The 21,753-nt window shown below is 41.8% G+C and overlaps 1 protein-coding gene across 1 annotated transcript in view; it reads left to right on the top strand.

The window, feature by feature from the left end:
* The first annotated feature begins 7,610 nt into the window (after positions 1 to 7,610).
* The window catches only part of MYO16 (myosin XVI), a 531,143-nt gene continuing 517,000 nt past the window's right edge, over positions 7,611 to 21,753 (top strand). The window contains exon 1 of the mRNA XM_029210034.1: positions 7,611 to 7,731. The gene's annotated coding sequence lies outside the window, so the exon portion shown is untranslated. The remainder of the gene's footprint in view (positions 7,732 to 21,753) is intronic.

The following is a 21,753-nucleotide window of genomic DNA, read 5'->3' as shown; positions in this document are numbered from 1 at the left end:
GAGTAATGATAACCGTGGTTTTTCAAGAACGATAAGATTAAAAGACCAGTCATATGTAAAAGTGATCTGTAGGCTTTCTAGTGATGTACACATGTTAATTGTTATTTTTGTTGCTTCTATCTTGAAATACTTGAGATTTTCTAAACCTGGGTGCTACTACGGGTAAAGTTTGCTACAATCATTTTTTAAAAAAATATTTATTTATTTATTTATCTAGGCTGCACCGGGTCTTGGCTGAGGCGTGCGGGATCTTCACTGCGGCACGCGTAGCTGTGGTGTGCAGGACCTTTAGTTGCGGCACGCGCACAGGACCACCAGGGAAGTCCCTGCTACAAACATTTTTAAACACTGCCCCTTAGATAACCTGGTTACATGTGTCTCTAAATAAAATGCCCCCATGGAAGTTATTTTTCCCAGACCAAAATACCTGGAAAAGAAAGTGTGCCTTCCCTACAGCAAATAGTACACATGCATCTGGTGAAAAATGCAAATGTTGACACAGACTGTATTTACTTTCACTTTACTGCTTAGACTTTAGAGTGATGACCAGTTTTAGTGGGCATCCGTGCTCTCTATATTATTAACCAGCTATGCATTACAATTGCCATTCAGAAAACGCTACAATACACAGGGCTGTGCACCAATACCTTCTCTCCTCTTACGGTTTTGCTTCTATTTGCCTTTGCCTTTAGTTTAAACCTATTCGTCTCTTTCGACTTTATAATATTTCCCCTTGTGAGCTATCGGATGTCCTTTTGGAATGAGGAGAAGAATAAATAAAAATAAATGAATAGATATCTCAGGATACTGTTCATAAGTTATGTTTGAGATAATTGTATTTCATATATATTTATAATTTATAAATTAGATTTATAAGTTTATAAAATAAAAATATATTTATAAATGTGATTATAAATATATAAATATGTATATATTTATATACATGTAAAACATAGATGTTAAGATGGATTTTATGATGGAACTAAATTGAGAATGTTTAGTTAAGTAATTATCAGACAGCACAATTGTACTTGGTATTGATAAAAAGACAAGATGTAATTGTTAAAAATTGGAGTTTTGAACATTGTCGTTTCAGAGACCTATGATAGTTTGTTTTTATTCTTAGCAATGTTCTAATAATACAGGAATTAAAGAGCAACCACATGAAAATCTGATACTAAAACAAACCACTTTGGTCTCTAGGGATTTATTTGAAATGAGGCCTCAGTTTTTCTCTGGCAAATGTCTTCTAGCACAAAAGAAATTTCTAAAATGCCCAGAGGTGATGGCATTTACACAGTTGATTTGAAACAAAGCAAAATGATTGATTACAGAGATTTCAACATTGAAACGAATGGGGCGGGGGGGGGGGGGGGGGGGGGCAGTTGCTAAGTGGCTTTCACATGTAAGATTTTAGGACAGTTAAGAGATGCCTGACCTTGGTTAAGAGTCTCGCTGGCCTCTGGTGCATCAGCCCTCAGGCAGGAGGTGGTTTTCTAAGACTCCTGTAGATGAGAAATGCTTTCTGGACGAACGTCTCTCTGCCCTAGTCTCCTGACTAAGAAAAAACAGGAAACTGGCTGTGGGAATCTCTAGCCTTTGTTCAGCTTGCTTCCACTTTTCAGTGGTCTCTTTTCTTCTCCACCTGCCCCAAGGGGTATCTCATGATTTCCAACATGGAAAAGACATTGAATCATCATTTACACTGATTAAAAATGAATTTCCTGTCCTCTGTCGGCTCCAATGCCCTTAAACGTTTTTGTTTTTAAATATCTTCTGTTTACTTTTGGAAGAAATTGATTCCTTACTAAGAAATTTCAACTAATATGAAAGTAAACATTTTTTAGTAGGAGAAGAGTCATGGTCTTACTTAAGATCATATCATACTTAAGACCAGCCTGACACTGACCCTACTTACTTATTTTCAAGCATCCGTAAAAAGGAGGAAGCAGAATCAAAAAGGTGTGCAGACTGCTGAGACAGTCTTGTTGCCTCCCTTTACCTTTCCTTCTGCTTTCCAAACATGACCCTCCCAACCCATTTCTCCAAGCCCCCGAGACGTTTAATTTCAGAACCAGATCTTAGGCTGCCTCTCAGCTGCCTGGTGCCTTTGCTTCCCATTTGTGTTGCTTAGCAAGAACAGTCTTTTCCTGGCATGCCCTTCCTACCATCTCAGCTTCGACAGTTTCTAGAACACCTGACATAGCCAGAGAAAGCAGGAGCGGTAGTTTAAGTGCCTGTCTGTTATGTATTTGGGGGACCAGGAAGAGGTCAGATAGACGCTCATAGATGAGCTTCTAAGATCATTGAAGACTCTAAGATCATGGTAGAGGTAGGTTAGGAACAGGAGAACTCAAGACCTTGAAGAATAAATATCTAAACTGTTTTTGCCTTTTAAACTCTAGATGACAGAATTTTAAATAGAAGGTGGTTATCTATCATAAACCATATACCCTATTGAACTCATTTATAAGTGTTGTAATTTAAAAAAACTGCAAGAGAGAAACTGAAAGCTGTTTGGTTACTAAAAATAATTTTAATTACAACAGTTTAGATGAATGTCTTACCTTTCTTGTCTAATGAGCATGAAACGCAATAATATCTACGTAAATCACTAGATCTGTCAGATTCAGCTGGTTGAAAGTGTTTTTTGCAATAATCAAGTCAGTATACGTGAATCAATCAACAAGACTTGTTGGAATTGTAATAGGGTTGTATACTCACTTATCCTGGTCATTTAATCATATGTTTAAAAATACGAAGTTTTCACCGATGAGATGTGGAAAGAGCCATGCTGTTTGGTGTGGATTAACAATACAGTCATAAGTAAAATACCCATGTCAGGGCAGAAATGAACCACAGAGTTATAGCTTAAGTGGATTTCGGAAAGACGGAGACAGAGTCAATTTCAACACAACGACACTGATCTGGGAAGGAAGTTTTACTAGAAATAAAAACATGGTTCAGAGTCTTGGTTTGGGAAATGCATTTCATTTTAGGTCAGCAGGTAAAAAGTCTATGTCTATGAAAAGACTGGGGTAACTGAAGGAGTAATGAACCTGGAATCAGAGTCTGTGTGGTCATAAAGCCTGGATGGAACTGAGCCTAAGGTAGCAAGACCCAGGAGATGAGTATGTAGGACAGAACGAGGACCCTTGGAGGAAAAGGAGTCACTTTATGAGAAACATCCAGACTGCAGAGCTCATGTGACAAACACACAAATGGTGTCACAGTTCAAAATGCTTGGTACTCACACTAGAAAAGCAAACTGCCTTTTGTCTGATAAAGTGAAAAGTAGCTACATCTTAGACCCTTTGATGTAACCGAAATAGTGATACATGTAAACTCTATACTTTGTAGCAATGCTAACTTTTTTTTCTAATCAGGGAATTTAGCAGAAAAATGCAGTATCTTCTTTACTTCAGGGGTTTTCAGGACCACCTGACCACTGCCCTATTCTGACTCCCGGAAACTGAAAGGAGTGATGGTATAAAACTCATGGGTAATTATAAATGAAAGGTTAAATATATTTAAATCACACCTCTGTATAAATCGTAGTGGAACTCTTTTCTCTCCTGTAATAGTATATTACTGGTTAAAATCTGTTCTTACCACTTGAAGAAAAATATTTAAATCAAAAGAAAAACAATGATACTTCAGAAAGTAAGAATATTTTAAAACTAAAAATATTTCCAGATCATTCGTATGTTTATAAAATTGTAAACACTTTCATGAACAACTCAGAGATTTATAAATAGATTTCACCTCACATATGTGGTCTCAATAACCATGACACAAGGTCTGAAGTTTTCTAAGCCTCATCTTTTTGTCAATAAGCTCTGCATATACAAATGACGTCGGTGTCTCCATGGTAACTAATGTACCTTAATTATGGTTCCCAACTTCAAGGGTTCCCCAGGCGAAAGCTGAAACTGACACCCTCCTGGAGGGCAAGGAGACCGAGAAAGAGGCAGCCACTCCAGGTTGGTAGGTGGCAGGTGAAATAAGCAAGGAGACTTACCTACAAGGCTTGTCCTGGGTGCTGCAAGATGAACGGATCTCCGCACTTGCCCAGCAGAATCATAAAAGTTTATAGAAAGACCTTAACGGGGTTCAGGCACGTGTACCATCCGGATGGTCTCAGCCACACAGCGCTCTCAGGACTGCATCCTTGAACACGGCTCCCACTGCCTGAACGGTGGGCAGAGCGGACATTCCAAGGGGAGGGGAGGGGGTGGGGAGCCCCCGATTCCTCGAGTGGAGCTCGAGAGTCAACTGGCGGTCACATCCTCTCCATGACCTCTTCCCACAGAATCACACTCTAAATATAAAGGCACAAATAGTTTAAAAGTCAAAAGATGGAATGAGACACCATGCAAACACTAATTAAAAAATAAAGCTAGAGATATCAGATATCTACATCAGAAAAAGTAGATTTCATCTCAAAGAATACTAGAGGTAAAAAAAATCATTTCAAAATGATAAAGGGATCGATTCACCAGGAGTATATAACAATTTTAAACATTATGCACTGAAAACGGAAATTCTAAATGCATGAAGCAAAAACTGACAGAACTGCGAGGAAAACTACAAAAATTCAAAATTATAGTTGGAGATTTCAATACCCCTCCCTCAATAATTGTTAGAAAAATGTCTTAGTTTGGGTTGCTGTGACCAATTTGCATAGCTGGGAGGCTTATCTACAACACAAATTTATTTCTCACATTTCTGGAGCCTGGAAGTCTAAGATCAGGGTGCCAGCATGGTTGGGCTCTGGGGGAAGGACCTCTTCTGGGTTGCAGAGGGCTCTCTTCTCATTTATCCTCACGTGGCAGACAGCAGAAAGCAAGAAGCTCTCCCGTTTCTCCTCAACACAAATACCTTCCTGGGGGCTCCACCCTCATGAGTTCATCACCTCCCAAAGGCCCCTCCTCCGAACACCATCACTTTGGGGGTTAGGATGTCAACGGATGAATTTCGGGGGCACACAAACAGTTCATAGCAAATAAATAGAGAAACTGGACTTTCATACAAATTGGCGAAGCAGGAATTATAACTGTGCATTGATTTAAAAATGATGCTGTTTGCCAATAATATGGAAATTTCCTTTTGCTGTCGCATACTTTTAGGGACATAACTTTAATCTGGACATGTTGTTTTACAGGAAATGAATGTCTCTGTTTCCCCAAAATGTTAAGAATTGGCAAATTACTGTATTTCCATTTTTAAGTTTCCAGTTCATTTGACAAAAGTATGTAAGAGGCACAGTGGATTATATGAGTGTAATAAAATACAAAGAATTCACCGCACACACTTTTCCATAAGATGAAGCTAATTATTTATGTTCTGAAAAGTGACAAAAACTTTACATTAGGATGTGAAAGTAGCTGTGTCGGGGCTTCTGTCTAAGGCAATCCTCTTTCACTACCATGTACCTCCTGGGGTTGCAAAGCTGGATAATGCCCGCTTCTGTGCTAGCAAAAGAATTGCTATTTCTAGAATCGGATGTTTCCCTGTAAACACAGTGCTTGCCAATGGTAAACCAGAGTTTATATCTCACTTTAAAGAGAAAAATTACCTCTGGGAACTGAACCAATATTGGCATTCTTAATAATATATTGCCTATATGCTTGGCTAGCAAAATCATTTTTTAAAACCTTAACAAAGTCAGTTGTGTATCTGAAGCCACTGTTATGGCTACATGATGTAGAATGTGATGGGAATGGCTAGAATACAAATGTGATCTTGTTTACGATTTATGGGTTTTTATGTACATATTTTTCTTTTAGTTTCTTATAACTATAAGCTGCTAAGGTAGAAACAGATATATGATAGGTACAAACATATAGCCTATATTTGAGAACTGTAAGGGTGTTGGCCGTACAGAGCATAAACGCTCATGCTGAATCCACGTTAGTATTTTAATAGGCCCCTCTCATTTGATGTGTACAGAGTTTAAGTGCTAGTTACCAGAGCTAACTTTTGGTAGGTTAGCTCTGGGGAAGGTTCTTCTACTATACAAATTTTACCATATGGAGAGAAATGGAATGGTTTCACATATTATACAACACAATAAACATAGAAATAGGGAACGGTCCTCACAGCCCACCTCTATTTCTTGGTGCCAATGCATAAAAGGACAAGAAAACAATTAGGTGCTGAAATAGCTTACTTTTAATTCATGTTCATTCTTACTAGTCTACATTAGTCTTAGTACTATTGTTAAATTGCTTTGACAAATTCAGTGGTTTTGTAAATTATTTTTATAAGAATTAAACCTGACTCGGGCCTCTAATCTCGTCACATTATACAGGGAAAGCATCTCCAGATAGACTCATGTAGTTACAAGATAAATGAATTCATTTCATTGATCCAATCTTGAAATTCAAAAACTGTATCTCAAATAACAGAAAAATATGAAATACGAGTGAAAATTAAATCGGTGTCTCAGAATCATTATTTAATCCTTTCCTGAACATGCAGTGGTATAATGTCATTTAAGAATGAAACTTACATTCCATGCAGAGCTCTAGGTCTTCTATTCTTTATATACCCATGTATATGATTTATGCAAATATATCCAATAACTAATGATGGACACGGTTACGGTCTCATTGGAATAAACAGTTCTTGAGTATGTGTTATATACAAGACCCTCTGCTATTATGTATTATTATATATCTGTACATATGTTTTCATACACATCTGTACATATGCATATATATATCTGTATATCTATGTATGCACACACACACATATATATATATCTGTGTACATATATCACATTAACCCTAGAATTAATATAGAATATAGCGCTCACGGCAAAATGTGGGCAGTGAAACATGTTTACAGAACCAACCAAAAACAAGATTTTGGGGAGTGGGGAGGGAAGCTTTCTATTTTGTCATGAAAACTACACCTGAGAGCAGCTGCCTGGAGAAAGCCTTTTCCTTACACGTGCTCGTCGTCCCACGCTGCAGTTCGTATTTTGGAGCAGATTTCAGGAGAATCTCAGAGGCTCTCAAATACCAGAGGGGGAAGGACTGTTATGGCCTCTGTATCTTTAAAAAGGGTCACTCATCTCCTCTGGTAACAACTGCCACAGTCCCCGAGGTGGCCTTTGTTTCGATTGGACTGCCCAAGGGGGATGCCCGCGCCAGGTCGCGGCTCTGGGCCACTGCGCAGGGGACCCGCGTCCGGGCCACCCCCTTCCCCTCCTGCTGCCTCGCTTCTTGGAAAGTCCGGACGGAAAAGTTTGCAGAGTGAGCCTCATTCTTACATTCGCAGCCAAGCGAGAGGCGGGAGAGCCCGAAGGGGAGGACCGAAGGGGCTGGGAGAGGAGAGAGAGGCGCGGCCTCAGCGCGCGAGAGCGTGGGAAGGAGGCGGCCGCCCTGGAGGGGCCGCCGGGCGGGCGCGGAGGGAGGCGTGAGAGACGCGCAGCGCGACGGCGGGCGGAGCGGCGCCCCCGGGAGCCCGAGCGCAGCCCGTGGCCGACGGGCGCGCGGGGAGGGGCGAGCGTGGCCGCGGACGCCGTGTTCCGACCGCTACGCCGGCCCCGCCGACCGGGCGGAGAGCAGTGGTCACTGGCCCCGCCGGCCGGGCTGCGCGCACCGCGCCCGCCCCGAGCGCGCCGCAGCCCCGGGCGCTGGGGACCCGCGCACCGCGCACCCTCGCGGGGCGCCCAGGAGCCGAGCCTCGGGGTCGCGGCTCCGGCGGACCCTTCTCCAGCAGGTAAGGGCGGCGGCAGGCGCCATGCGTGGTCGCCGGCGCGGGGCCCTTGGCTCGGCAGCCTGGCCTCCGGGTCCGGGGGTCGGCGGGGCGACTCCAGGAGGGTGCGGGCTGCTGGCACCTGCGTCGCCGGGTCCCCAGCCGGAGTCCCAGGGCGGAGCGGGGGGCGTGGAGAGGAGGCTGGCGGTCGGTGTGTGGCCGCGGGCTGAGGGCAGAAACCCTCTGAACTCTGGACCCAACCCCGGAAAGGACGAGGACCTGGCAGTTGAGAGGGGCTGGAAGCCTCTCGTTGCCGCGGGAGATGGGAGGGGCGGCGCGGTCCCCTACACGGCCACTCCTGGGGGGCGGCGGGGGTTCGTCCTCTTTCTCTTTTTCTTCGGGGACGAAAAAGAGCGACTACTTCAGAGAACAAAGATGTGGGAGTGAATGAGGGCCCCCAGGCTGTCGCCTCTTCCACTGATCTACTGACCCCTGGCCGCGACCCCCGCGGGACGGTGTCAGCTCCATTGTCTTAGAGGCCCGGCGGCGACGGGGGGGGGGGCCAAGCCGGCGGGTGGCGCGGTACCCGCCCCGGGCTCTTGGTCGTGGGTCCTGCTTCCCCCGCCGCTGCCGCCCCATCTTCCCTGGCTGGGGGAAACCAACGCGGTCTGTGAAAGCGCTGGGTTTAATTGGTCCCTGGTATACCCCCGAAAGGTGATGGAGATGATTTTCATCAAGTTCTCTTAGCGTTTCTGTCGTTTCTCGAAAAGCTGTAGCTACTCACTCGTGGCTCAGACCTCTGTTTGGGGGGAATGACCCAAGGGCATTTAAATTGGGTGTTCAGCGTTTGCCACTCGGAAGAATTGTTTAGGCATTGGGGGAGGAGGGGTTGTCTTTTGCTCAGCAGGGCCAGGAAAACTTAGCTGCTGTGAATTCGCCAGAGCAGTCAATGGGCAGAAAGGCAGGCGCGCAGGGCGGTCTTTATCCTCCCAAGTGCAAACTCTCCGGGAACCGCTGATCCTCCCTGAGTGGTGGCTTTCTTTGAGAAGCTCGTGAGATGTCTGGAATCTCTGCTCAGGTGAAAGTGAGAATGTCTCGCACATGTTTGCCTTGGGTTCTTGGGGGGTATTTATGAAGTCGCTACACTCCATCCACGAATTTCCTAGTGATTGCCTTAGAATCAAGAGGAAGAACAAGAGACTCCAAAAGTTGTCCGTGAGATCCTGAAAGCAAAGCCATTGAGACTGGGAAGGGAGCAACCACAGACCCACCTGCCTCTTTATGGGATTACTGCATAGCTGCCAGAATAAATTAAATTTTGCTTTGGATATGTTTAAAGGCTTTGAAGGTAATTTGTCATCCTTGGGTTAAGGGTCCTCCAGAACATGTCTGTTGGTCTGTGTGAAGTTGATTACTTTATTAAAATTACACAAGCATGTGCGACATGTACTTAACATTAGCTGCCATGGTCCCTAATCACGTGATCAACCTGTGTGCGCATATGAGGTTATAGTTGACGGACTTTTGGGAAACCAGAATGTATGCCATTGCTTTAAAGACAGTACTGATATGCCCCAGGGATATATTACTTGCTATAAAAATCATTCGGGGTGTGATATTTATTTATTAAAGGAAAAATAAGTTTAATCAGTATGATTTTATCTAAAGGGTATAATAGTATGGTTGAACGTATCTATGTCCTGTGAAAATTGGGGGAGTGAAATGATTCGTTTAGTACACACTAAAATAGCTAAAGTATTTTTTAAATTGAAGTATAGTTGGTTTACAATGTTGTGTTAGTTTCAGGTGTACAGCACAGTGATTCAGTTTATATATATATATATATATTCTTTTTTCAGATTCTTTTCCCTTAAAGGTTATTACAAAATATTGAGTATAGTTCCCTGTGCTATATAGTAGGTCCTTCTTGTTGGATATCTATTTTATAGATAGTAGTGTGTATATGTTAATCTGAAATAGCTAGTTTATTTTGCATGTACAGTTAATACTTTAAAGATTTGTTTCCTCTGGTCTGAGAATGCTTGAAGATAACAGCTCCAGTAGCCACTGGGCTGGGCCATTAATGTGATCTGTGGGTAAGTCAGCACTCCCGCAGATAAAGGCAAGTGTCCACTGAATATAAGCCCACTGCAGAGTATGAATGTTCTTGAGGGAGATTGAACAAAAATAGAAACCTTTCCTCCTCCTTAAGAAATCAAACAGTGAAATCTGTTGAGGAAAACCATAACACCTATAGTGCATATGTGATCGTATATTACACATGCGTATATGTGCGTACCTATATGTACGTACGTGACTTGCAGATCATTAAATTTGTTAAAACATTGGCATACGTGACAAAAGTTATTGCAATAGAACTGGGATATTTGAATATGATGTTTCTTTGAATTTGAGCCTGTAGTTAGCTCAGCACCTCAAGCGTATCTGCCCCTTTGGGGTCTTATCATCAGGGCAAATCCTGGCCACTGACAGCTCATGTTTATAGAATGAGAAAACACCGGGTGAGAAGGAACTTGTAAGATGACCTGCTCAAGCCCCAGTATTACAAATGAAAAACAGGAGGCCCAGAGGACTTGGGTCATTTTGTTCAAGATCACAGAACTCGATCTTGGCAAAGTTACTAGGCTTTGCTCTTTCCACCGAACAGGAGTGTCCGTCAGGTGGCAAGGTAGGGCATTTGTAGATGGTAAGTGTTTATATCAGTGATCTCTCTCTCCTCTCTTCACTCCTTTGCCATGTGTTTCTCCTTCTGCCAACCCTTCTTCTGGCCACTCCTTTGTTCTATGTTTTTCTCTGTACTAGGAATAACACACTCTTCTGTAGGAATTCCAGAGAGCAAAGAGTGAGCATGTCAAAAGAACAGGAAACCTTTAAATGAAAATTATTCATTTAGATTAAAAAGGCGCACAGTTTACCCATGTGGGCCAGAAACAAAGACAAACACAAAATCCAAGTGGTAAAATAGGGCAGTTTTCTCCTGAAATGCATGGAGGTGAGGAAGCAGTCATAGGAAGTAAAGTGTCTTCTCCCTTAGAAACTGAGATACTTGTGGTAATAACATCTGATCCTTTTGTAGGAAGCTTTTCCGCGGAAGATCTCCCTTGATCCTCACAACTGCCCGTGCAAGGATGCGCGGTGGGCGTGGTCATTGCTTCTGCATTTCCTATTGCAGATCTCTGAATAGCGTTCCTTGTCCCTTGTAGAGGTGACCCCAGGCAAAATTGGATGCTCTTCCAGAGTTTACCTACAGGTGGGCAATTATGATGTAAGTTTGCCTTTCTCAGCTCTGTTTTCACCTTCCTGTCCCAATCGCGGGCCTGGGATGTGGTCCTCAATAAGAATTCCGTCAGTGCCTTTAGAGTATACTGAACGGGTGAGTTTATTTAAACTGAGTGTTTATACTCAGCTGCCTTCTTGAAGCGTGGACTTTTTTCAAAGTCAGTGATTTTTAGACGAAGTAAAGTGGTAAATGCTTATTAACAGTTTTGTTGTGATGTTTCCTGAGAATAAGTGGCCTTTCGCCTACACAGTAACTTGACTTAGGAAGGAAGGTCATGGACCCCTAGGGACTAGGGTAACGTGCTAACTCTAGATCCCCCAGAGGTGCCTGTAAGAATGGACTCCTTGGCCAGCCTCAGACCTGCAGAATCAGAGTCTGGTGTGGGACGTAGGGCTCTGCCCACCAGCCCCGAGGCATTTCCACGCCGACTGCCTTTGCCAACCACAGCACAGTGGTCTTTCAGGAGTCCACACGGAGTCTCCTCGACCTGCTAGAGCCACCTCTTCCTTACCTTCTATAGGAATCTGCAAAGATTTTCTTACTTGGTTTCTTTCATGTTTGATCATAGTGACTGGGAAGACTTGCCAATAAACCAGGCTATTTGTTTAAGGAAGTTTAGATTCACATTATCTAGTTGTAGCCAAAAGTATGCATTAAAAAAATTGGTATTTTTGAAGAGATTATGAACTGTGGATGGCAGGATCTTATCAACAGATTTATTTTAGGTCTTACACAGGATTACAATACTTTATGGACAATCGTGTTAAAAAGTACTCTTTTAAATAGCTTGGTCTATAATTTCTGCAACGTGTTTATTTCTGTGGATGTGGAAGAAACTGGGGCTGAGTGTCGGCACCACTCCACCCCATTAGAGTTCATCCCTCCACCCTTTGCCGTTCAGCTTCGATAGAGGCGATGCTGCCGAACGTGTGCCCCCGCTTCCGTCCCGCGCAGTGGCCAGCATTGGACAGCCGAGTCTCACCTTTTGCTGCCCCTGGTTCCTCCGTGTCTCCTTCCCTGGCTCTGCTTTCCTTGTCCATCTCCTCATGACGGTTCCTTCATGCTCTCCCTTTGGACCTTTGCTTCTCCTACTTTCCATGTTGCACGAGGTTTCTCCTCCATTCTCTATGTGCGTGTGGCCGAGCTCCAGACCTGCAGCCCCGATCCCGACTTCTCTTTGTACTTTGAGACACATGTCTGCCTGCAGGACACCTTACCCGGATGTTCATCCTTCCTGGGTGTTCTACACCACATCTGACTTCACGTGTCCACCCTGGAGTCCACAGTCTCGCTTACTGTCTCCATGCCCGCCTCTGTGATTCCTGGGTTTTCTTTCCAGCCCCAGTGGTGGAAGCACCATCCACAGTCTCCTCTTTTATTCACTCTTCCCTTTCCCTCCCCCAACTTCCCACATCAGTCCTCAAGTCTTTTCAATCTATCTTGTAAGTGTTGCTGAGATGAACCTTCTCTATTCTGACCTTTTATGACCTTTTAGCCGGGGCTTCGTCATACCACGCCAGGGCTAAGGATCAGTTTCTAATTCATCTTCCTGCTCTAGCCTGTCCCCTCACATCCAGTCTTACAGATGCCGGGGTGGTTTATCATAAATGTGAGCTTGGCCCTGAGACCTCCTGCTGAAAAGACCTCAGTGATTTCCTGTCACCCACCCTGCGGCGCTTGTGCTCCTCTGCACGACCTACATCATCCTTCATGACTGCATCCTGCCCACCCTCCAGCCTCCTCTCAACTCTCCTGACTCACGTCCCCTACCGGGACCGCACCGAGCTGCCTGTAATCCTCCACGTGGAACTTAGCATTTCTTAATGCACAGACTTTATTCATGCTCCTTCATGCTGGGAATGCGCTGCTTCTCTCTTTGCTCAGCTGGAGTCAAATCCAGAACATCTTCCCCCAGAAATTCCAGCCGGCGATGTCCCTCTTTTGACCTCTCCTAACCGCAGGCACATCTTGTGCTAAAGTAATAGGGAAGAACCTTTTGTATTCTGTTACAAGTTCATTACTAAAGGGATGTTGCCTGTAAGCTTAAATTCTTCCTACTGGCCCGTCTCCGGGGACCCTGTCTCCCAGGTAATGAGCGTTAAGCTAAGATACCTCTGTTTAGCTCACAGGAGACATCCTGACCAAGCTCACCTGTGAATGGCTGCAGGCAGGAAGAAATTAACACATCCCCTCCAAAGACTGATCAGGAAATGTTTGACTCTGCTCCCTCCCCTTTTAGTATAAGAGAAGCCTGAATTCTATCTCAGGCAGAATGGCTCTTTGGGACACCAGTTCACCATCTTCTCTGTCGGCTGGCTTTCCGAATGAAGTTGGTATTCCTTGCCCCAGCAACTCATCTCTCGATTTATTGGCCTGTCCTGTGGCGAGCAGTAGGAACTTGGACTTGGTAACACTAACTCTTAGTGCTACCCACTCTGGTTGAACGTCTGACTTCCAGCTGCGCTGTGATTTAGACTTCCTTATTCATCTCTGTGTAAGTGTCTAGATTTTGTGGACGTTACGTGAATGGGTATAAGCATTGCACGTGGCAGAAGGCAGGCTGCGTAAAAACGCCCTTTGGAGATTCCAGCTCCCACAGCGCCCAAGCTCTGATCACGTGGAACCTCATCCCACTTTTGACTACAGCTCTTCTCTCTCCCATCACCCCACATCGCACTGATCTCTCTGACTCTCTGTCTCCTTCACCCTCCCATGAAAATCGTCTGCTCATTTTACAGATAAATCAGAAAAGAAAACCCAGAGAGACTGAGTAATTTATTCAGAGTTGTGCCGCTAGCTTGTGGGAGATCAAGTTGTATAGAAGTTTAATGATTAAACCTTGTGCTCTTATCAGTCAGCAAAAATCCAGGTTCTTTCTCCTTAAGAGAAAAAAAAATTTTTTTTCCTCTTTAACAAGTGCCTTATAGGAAACCGTCACGGCCAGGGGCAACAAACTGTAGCCCAAGGGCCAAATATAACCTGTGTCCTGCTTGTGTCCAGCCTGTAAGCTGGACACACTGTTTATGTTTTAAAGGGTAGTAAAAACAAATAAACAAAAAACAATAAGCCAACAAAGGATGATGTGTGACCTACTGAGACCCTATGGCCCTTGTAGCCTAAAATATTTACCGTCTTGCCCTTTGCAGAAAATCTTTGCAGTGTCAGTGCTAGAGGAACAATGGGACCTGAAGTGTAATTAGTCAAATTTATGTGGAAACTGACTTTGGTAAATAATTGTAATACCAGGAAAAACTAGACACGTTAAGGTAAGTTGATTTACTGAATTTTAAGAAGAAAAAATGAAGGCATAACCCATCCCTTATTCAGATGGTTGAGATCGTGTATTTAGTTCTTCAGCTTTTGATGCTTCTCACTTATCCATGAGTAATTACCATGATGGGCATCACTAGTATTAAGTAATGTTGCTAAATCAGATAAGTCCTCATAAGAATCACTGTGGGCATTTTTGGTTAAAAAATATGATTGTAGGTATGGATAAGGGTGAGTTTGATGTTCAAATTCTTATAAGCGGAATTGAATTATACATAAAAAATAGGCATGTGGATATCCCTTTTTCTATAAATAAAGTGTTGAATGCATTCTTTTTCATTTTATTACTGGAATTAAAAATAAGCTTGGGAGGTTAACGCCTCTAGCCTGTGGCACTGTGTGCCTTTAATGAACACATTTGAAATATTAAATAATCCCTTTATGAATGATAAAGTCCTATTCAGACTTACTCATTTTCTTTCTAATTTAGATTCTTGATTATAAGCAGCTCAGTAATATGTGATTGGGAGTCCCTGGGTAGAAATCATTTCATGAACTCCCAAATCTTCTTTTAAAAAGTGTATTAATATGCCTTTTATCTTTATAATTTGGAACAGCAAGTCATTCACTTTATATTTATTTCAGTGATTTAAAACTAAGTGCAAAAGCAAGACCAAAGAACTTTGACATAGGGAAGAAAGAAATTCAGTTGAACAGAGTACTGTGAAATATTTCATATGGTTTTAGGTTGCTATTTTCACTTTATAGCATGTAGAAAGGAATAACAGTGTTTCAGAGTGGACCTGAGATACATGATTTCTCAGGAAGGGGTTTGCTGAAGCTATAGATACATGACAGTTCAAATAAGGATGGTAAGTAGAGTTTTTCTAATATAGGGGGTAACAGAGGCATTGAGGCACGAAATCACAATGTAGTATAAATGGTCAATGAGAGGGTGAATTTGAGGTGAACAAGCATGTGTTGGAATTCCAGTTCTACTTCTACTTCTCTGGGACCATGTATACATGTGAAAACCCTTTCTAGGCCTCATCTGTGAAATGGGATGAGCAAAGTGCCTGCATTGTAGGGTTAAACGTGGGATTAAATTAGATAGAAATTTCAGTATCTCCTTAGCTCAGGGCTTATCACCAAGCAGGACTTCGTGAACTGCAGGTGCTGTTAGCCTGCCGTGGAGAAGACTTTAATATATTAAGACTTCTGCGGAAAGTTTCATTCTGGGAAAGTCTAGGTTACTGTAAAAAGTTGGAGTTGCCTTCTAGCAAGCTTATTGTTGCAAAATCTAAGTAATGAGAGGAAGTGCTGTGGTGGACTTGATTATGATTAATAAATAAGAACTTGTTGGTGACAGAGATAATTTTACTTCTTCCTTTTCAATTTGGATGTCTTTGATTTCTTTTTCTTGCCTAATTGCTCTGGCTAGGACCTTCAGTACTATGTTGAATAGAAGTGACAGGAATAGACATTCTTGCCTTCTTCCTGATCTTAGAGGAAAAACTTTCAGTTTTTTCACCATTGAGTATGACGTTAGCTGTGGGCTTCTCATATATGGCTTTTGATGTTGAGGTAACTTCCTCCTGTTCCTAGTTTGTTGAGCATTTTTACCATGAATGGCTGTTGACTTTTGTCAAGCGCTTTTTCTGTGTCATTTGAGATGATGGTGTGAATTTTATCCTTTGTTTTGTTAATGTAGTTATTATATTAATTCACTTTAATGTATTGAAACATCTTTGCATCTCAGGAGTAAATCCCATTTATGGGATGGTTTATTATACTTTTAATGTGTTGTTGAATTCAGTTTGCTGGTATTTTGTTGAGGATTTTTACATCAATATTTGTCATGGATATTGGTCTGCAGTTTTCTTTTTTTTGTAGTATTTTTGGCTTGGTATAAGGGTAACACTGGCTTCATAAAATGTTCCTTCCTCTTCAACTTTTTGGAAGAATTTGAGAAGGATTGGCATTAATTCTTCTTTAAATGTTTGGTAGAATTCTCCAGTGAAGCCATCTGGTCCTGGGATTTTCTTTGTGTGGAGGCTTTTGATTACTAATTCAATCTCCTTACTAGGTAGAGGTCTGCTCAAATGTTTTGTTTCTGTATGATTCAGTAGTGTCATGTTGTATATTTTAGAAATTTATTCATTTCTACTAGGTTATCCAACATTGTCATGTAACTGTTCATAGTAGTCTCTTGTACTCCTTTTAATTTCTGTGACATTAATTGCAAGATCTCCTCTTTCATTTCACATTTATGTATTTGAATTTTCTGTTTGTTCTTAGTCTAGCTAAAGGTTTGTCAATTTTATTGATCGTTTCAAAAAACAACTCTTTTTCCCCATAAATTTTTATTTATTTATTTATTTTTGCCTGTGTTGGGTCTTTGTTGCTGCGCACAGGCCTGCTCTCTAGTTGCGGTGAGTGGGGGCCACTCTTTGCTGCAGCACGCGGGCTTCTCACTGTGGTGGCCTCTCTTGTTGTGGAGCACAGGCTCTAGGCATGTGGGCTTCAGTAGTTGTGGCACGTGGGCTCAGTAGTTATGGCTCGCGGGCTCTAGAGGGTAGCTGTGGCACATGGGCTTAGTTGCTCCACAGCATGTGGGATCTTCCTGGACCAGGGATTGAACCCACGTCCCCTGCATTGGCAGGTGGATTTCTAACCACTGCGCCACCAGAGAAGTCCCCAAAAAACAACTCTTGGTTTCATTAATCCTCTTATTTTTCCCATTCTCTATTTCATTTATTTCTGCTCTAGTCTTTATTATTTCCTTCCTTCTGCTAATTTTTGGCTCAGTTTGTGCTTTTCTTTCACCTTAGTTCCTTGATGTGTAAAGTTATGTTGTTGATTTAAGATCTTTCTTCTTTTTGAATGTAGGTGTTTACTGCTATAAACTTTTCTCTTGGTACTGACTTAATGCATCCCATAGCTTTGGTATGTTGTGTTTTTGCTTTTATTTGTCTCAAGGTATTTTCTAATTTCCTTTCTGATGTTTCCTTTGACCCACTGGTATTTCAAGTGTATGTTGTTCAATTTCCACATATTTGTTAATATTCCAGTTATTCCTCTGATATTGATTTTTTAGTTTCATTCTGTTTTGGTCAGAAAAGACAATTGGTATGATTTCCATCTTCTTACATTTGAAAGACTTGTTTTGTGGTCTAACACATTCTAGTATGTGATCTGTTCTGGAGAACGTTCTGTGTGTACTTGAGAAAAATGTGTGTGCTGCTCTTGCTGGGTGGAGTGTTCTGTATATGCCTGTTAGGATGTATTGGTCCATAATGTTCAAGTGCTCTCTTTCCTTGTTGGTCTTCTGTCTGGTTGTTCTAGCCATTATTTAAAGTGGGGATATATTAGTCAAGGTTATCCAAAGAAACTGAACCAATGGGATAGAAAAGGAGATTTTTTTTTTATTAGGAATTGTCTCATGCAATTTGGAGGCCAAAGAGTCCCATGATACACCGTCTGCAAATTGAAGGGCCAGGAAAGCTGGAGGTGTAATTCGTTCTTAGTCTGCAAGCCTGAGAACTAGGTGAGCAGATGGTATAAATCTCAGTCCAAGGGCAAGAGGAGATAAGATGAGACATTTCAGCTCAAACAGGTGTGTAGGAATAAGGGATGAATTCCTTCTTCCTCTGCCTTTGGTTCTATTCAGGTTCTCAAGGGATTGGATGGTGCCCACCCACCCTGGGGAGGCCATCTACTTAGTACTGAGTCTACCAAGTAAAATGCTAATCCTATCTGGAAGGAGCTTCACAGACATACCCAGAAACAATGTTTAATCCGGGAACCCCATGGCCCACGCAAATTGACACATAAAATTAACCATCACACAGATATTGAAATCTCCTGCTACTCTGGGGTCACTCTTCTTCATGAAATCCTGTCAAAGTTTGCTTCTTATTCTGTCAAAGCCAGTGTCTCTGTGGGCGAATAAGGGCTGAGGCTTCTTGCTAATGTCACTGTCTTTCTAATGTCACTGTATAGACTGGAGTTTAGTTTGATTTTAACAGGGCATCCGGAAAACTTTCTTGTGTTTGACAGAAGGCATCATTGCCCTGATCGACTGTGGCCCGTATCTGTGGACAGGGGAACATGGTGAGGTAAGGGAGGTTGGACTGAGCCAGGTTGCCTGTAGAGCAATATAGTTAATTGACTAGTGTCAGCTTTGGGCAATCAGAGATCAACTTTAATGAGACATAGTTGGAGAGATCTGATAATTATAGGAAACATTCTAAGTAGAGGATTGATCAAGGCCAGATCATTAAGGAATAGGAGACGGAAACGGAAATGGAATCCCAGACAAACATCACTCGTAAGACACACGTACAACCTGAAAAGAGCAGAAGTCACACTAATGCAGAAACCAGAGACACAGGTATGTGGCTGTTAGATAAATACCGCAAAGTCAGTGTAAATCAAAAGAAAAAAATGAAATAGTTTATATTCCCTCTACTCTATGGAAATGTACTCTTTTTTTATTGGAGTAGAGTTGATTAACAGTGTTGTGTTAGTTTCAGGTGTACAGCAAAGTAATTCAGTTATACATATGTATATAATATATATATATACTCACACACGTATTCTTTTTCAGATTCTTTTCCATTGTAGATTATTACAAGATATTGAATATAGTTCCTTGCATTCTACAGTAGGTCCTTGTTGTTTATCTATTTTATATACAGTACTGTGTGGAAATGTACTCTTACACCTTGGTGTACACCCCTCTGTAACATTTTCTATATGTATGGGTGTGTATGATTATGTATATATGTATGTGTGCAACGTGATTGCATGTAAATCACCATTCATTTCACTCTTTTTTCCATTGCACAGTACTCACTTGGTTTGGGTACAGTTAACCCAAATCAAACTCTGGAAGTAGACCATGATTGGCTTTGGTTTATCAGCATAATAATACTGATAACGGTGTTCTGCTTGCTCTGGTGATTTTCCAGGGTTAAGAATGTGATGCAACCAAGTGTGGCTCAGGACTTTTCTTCCACTACTGAGAGCAAGCGTCCCCCCACCCCACCCCCGCAGTCCCAGACTCTTTCCCAGCCTCTCTCCCCCATGGACACACATTATCCCACTGTGGTCATTGTTGCTATCATGACAGAAATAGCCTATGAATAAAGCTACCACAAGACAGAGCAGAATTTGAATGAACTGAGAAAGGGGCTTACACCATGATCAAACAGCACCTGAAACACACCCCTCACCACATACTACCTCTGACCTAGAATATTTGTGGGTTATAAAAGAATGACCATTCTAATTAATTCTTTTAATGTAGTCTTAATATATTTTGACAATTACAACACTGTAGAGAAAATGCATATATCAAGAGTACAACAAATTAACAAATTTAACATACTTAACAAATTATTATAAGGTAAACTCATGTATCTAGAAATAAACTATTGTAAGTGACTCCACTACTCACTGTCCTTACTTTTATGGTATTTATTTCATTTTCTCTTCTGTATAGTTTTATCATCTCTGCGCACCTGAACACCGTGGTTTTCTTCAGACTGATTGTGAACTTTATGTGAATGGAATCATTGATGTTTGTTGCATGAGTTGTAGGTTATTCAATTTCACTGATGGATATAAGTCTTCTTAGGAATATACCAGAATGTATTTATCCATTCTTCTGTTGCTGGGCTTTGGAGTTTTAGTTTGCAGTTTGGGTATATCATGAATGGTTAGTCCTGGCATATCTCCTACATGAATGGATGATGTATACCTAGGAGGGAAGGGCTGAGTTATAAAAATGGATATTTCAGATGATTTAGATAAACATTTTAAACATCTTGATAGGTTGATATTTGGGGCCAAGGTTGACAAGGGAGAATTTATCAGGGAGAATTGTAAGCCTTTTTGGTGGATTCAACATATCAATGGCACAAGTTCAGAATGTCAAAGACATGTCCTGACAACAGAACATTTGGAATAAATATGCGAGTGCTGGTTGTCTAATGCTCAACATATGAGCCCAGTGTCACCAGGATAAATGCAGATGTGCTATAGAAATTGAAACTAATATCTAATGTCCTAAGTAGATGCGTTCACATTCTAGTGTATTCATTGCCGGGGGTCTTATATAATTAAGGATTTGACAAGCTGGAACATGTACAGAGGAAATAAGCCAGATTGGTTAAACCTGTATAGAGCAATGGAAAAGTTTATTCTGGGAAGGTTTACCCGAGAAAAGGGCAGGGAGAATGTTGTACCCTTCCTGTAGAAAAACTATTATTATACCTATTTTGTTATCTCTTGGTAGTCAACCTTGGACCAAAGGAAAGGATGGAAGGAGATTGTATTAAGGCATACTCCACATGCCTCATAATTTACTGTAAATATGAGCTCTAATAAATCCAAGGAAAGGAAAAGACAATTTTCAAACATAGGGAGCTCGCTATCAAAAAAGTTTCAAACCGAAATGGGAAGAGCATCCCCCTAGAAATCTCGACGTCCTGAATTTAGATGATGGCTCTTTAAAGTCTTCTCAGTATATCTCCCTGTCAAAAGAGGCAGGAAAAATTCACAGCCCCCATCAGGGAAATCCTGGGCAACCTTAAATATCCTGCTGAAAGCATTTCTCTACAACTTGAACAGAGAGGTATTTCTTACCCCTGAACTATAGCTTCCATTTACTATGTGTAGTGTGACTGAGACAGTTGCACCTGTTTTGTCTGAATAATTATTACTTGAAAAAGAGATAAAGTCAAAACAAAGGAAAAAGTAACCCCTAAGGATAGGCACATTAAAAAAAGTTGTGCAAAATCATATTCCAAAGGGAATAACCATTTATAGGACCTTCTTTAGAGCTCTACCTTACTTGCCTCAGAATCATCTTGATTGATAGAAGTAGGAATTACAGTGGAGGGGGTTCGTATTGAGAAAAAAGCGTGTCAGAATCCAAGATGCTTTGGATCTTGGTGATCCAAAGGTGAATATTTTTCTAAGTCAATTTAATAGAATTACAAATTTCTATCAGGTCAAAGGATGGACATGAACTTAGTGATGGGACCTCAAATTGGTGTACTTAAAACAAGAAACACTATCCCTAAGCAGTTTGGAGTAGATGCTGCTTCAGAAGTGTCAAGAAAATAGAAAGAAAAAGAAATCCTATTGCTTAAATATTTTTATATTCTCAAGGTATCAGTAGCATAGTAAGTTTCTCAAATCTGCATCAAGATCATCTTTCCAGAGGCAAGAAGTCCAGGTTTCGCACTGGTGAGCACAGAATAGTTTAATCTTGCACAGCAGATGGCTCCAGGTCAGTGGCCAATAACAATTTGTAACACATCAATAGTGCTGTAAGGAAGCCGGCTCTCTCCTCGCAATGCAACCTGCTTTATAAAGACAAAACAGGCTGGTGACTGTTCTGTGAGAAAGAAATCTATCTCCTTCCTTCCTTCCTTCCTTCCTTCCTTCCTTCCTTCCTTCCTTCC

Source organism: Monodon monoceros, unplaced genomic scaffold (genome assembly GCF_005190385.1).
Source record: "Monodon monoceros isolate NGI ecotype Baffin Bay Population unplaced genomic scaffold, NGI_Narwhal_1 Super_Scaffold_8, whole genome shotgun sequence".
Lineage (NCBI taxonomy): Eukaryota > Metazoa > Chordata > Mammalia > Artiodactyla > Monodontidae > Monodon > Monodon monoceros.
The sequence above is the reverse complement of the archived record's forward strand: the minus strand, read 5'-3'. Positions and strand labels throughout refer to the sequence as shown.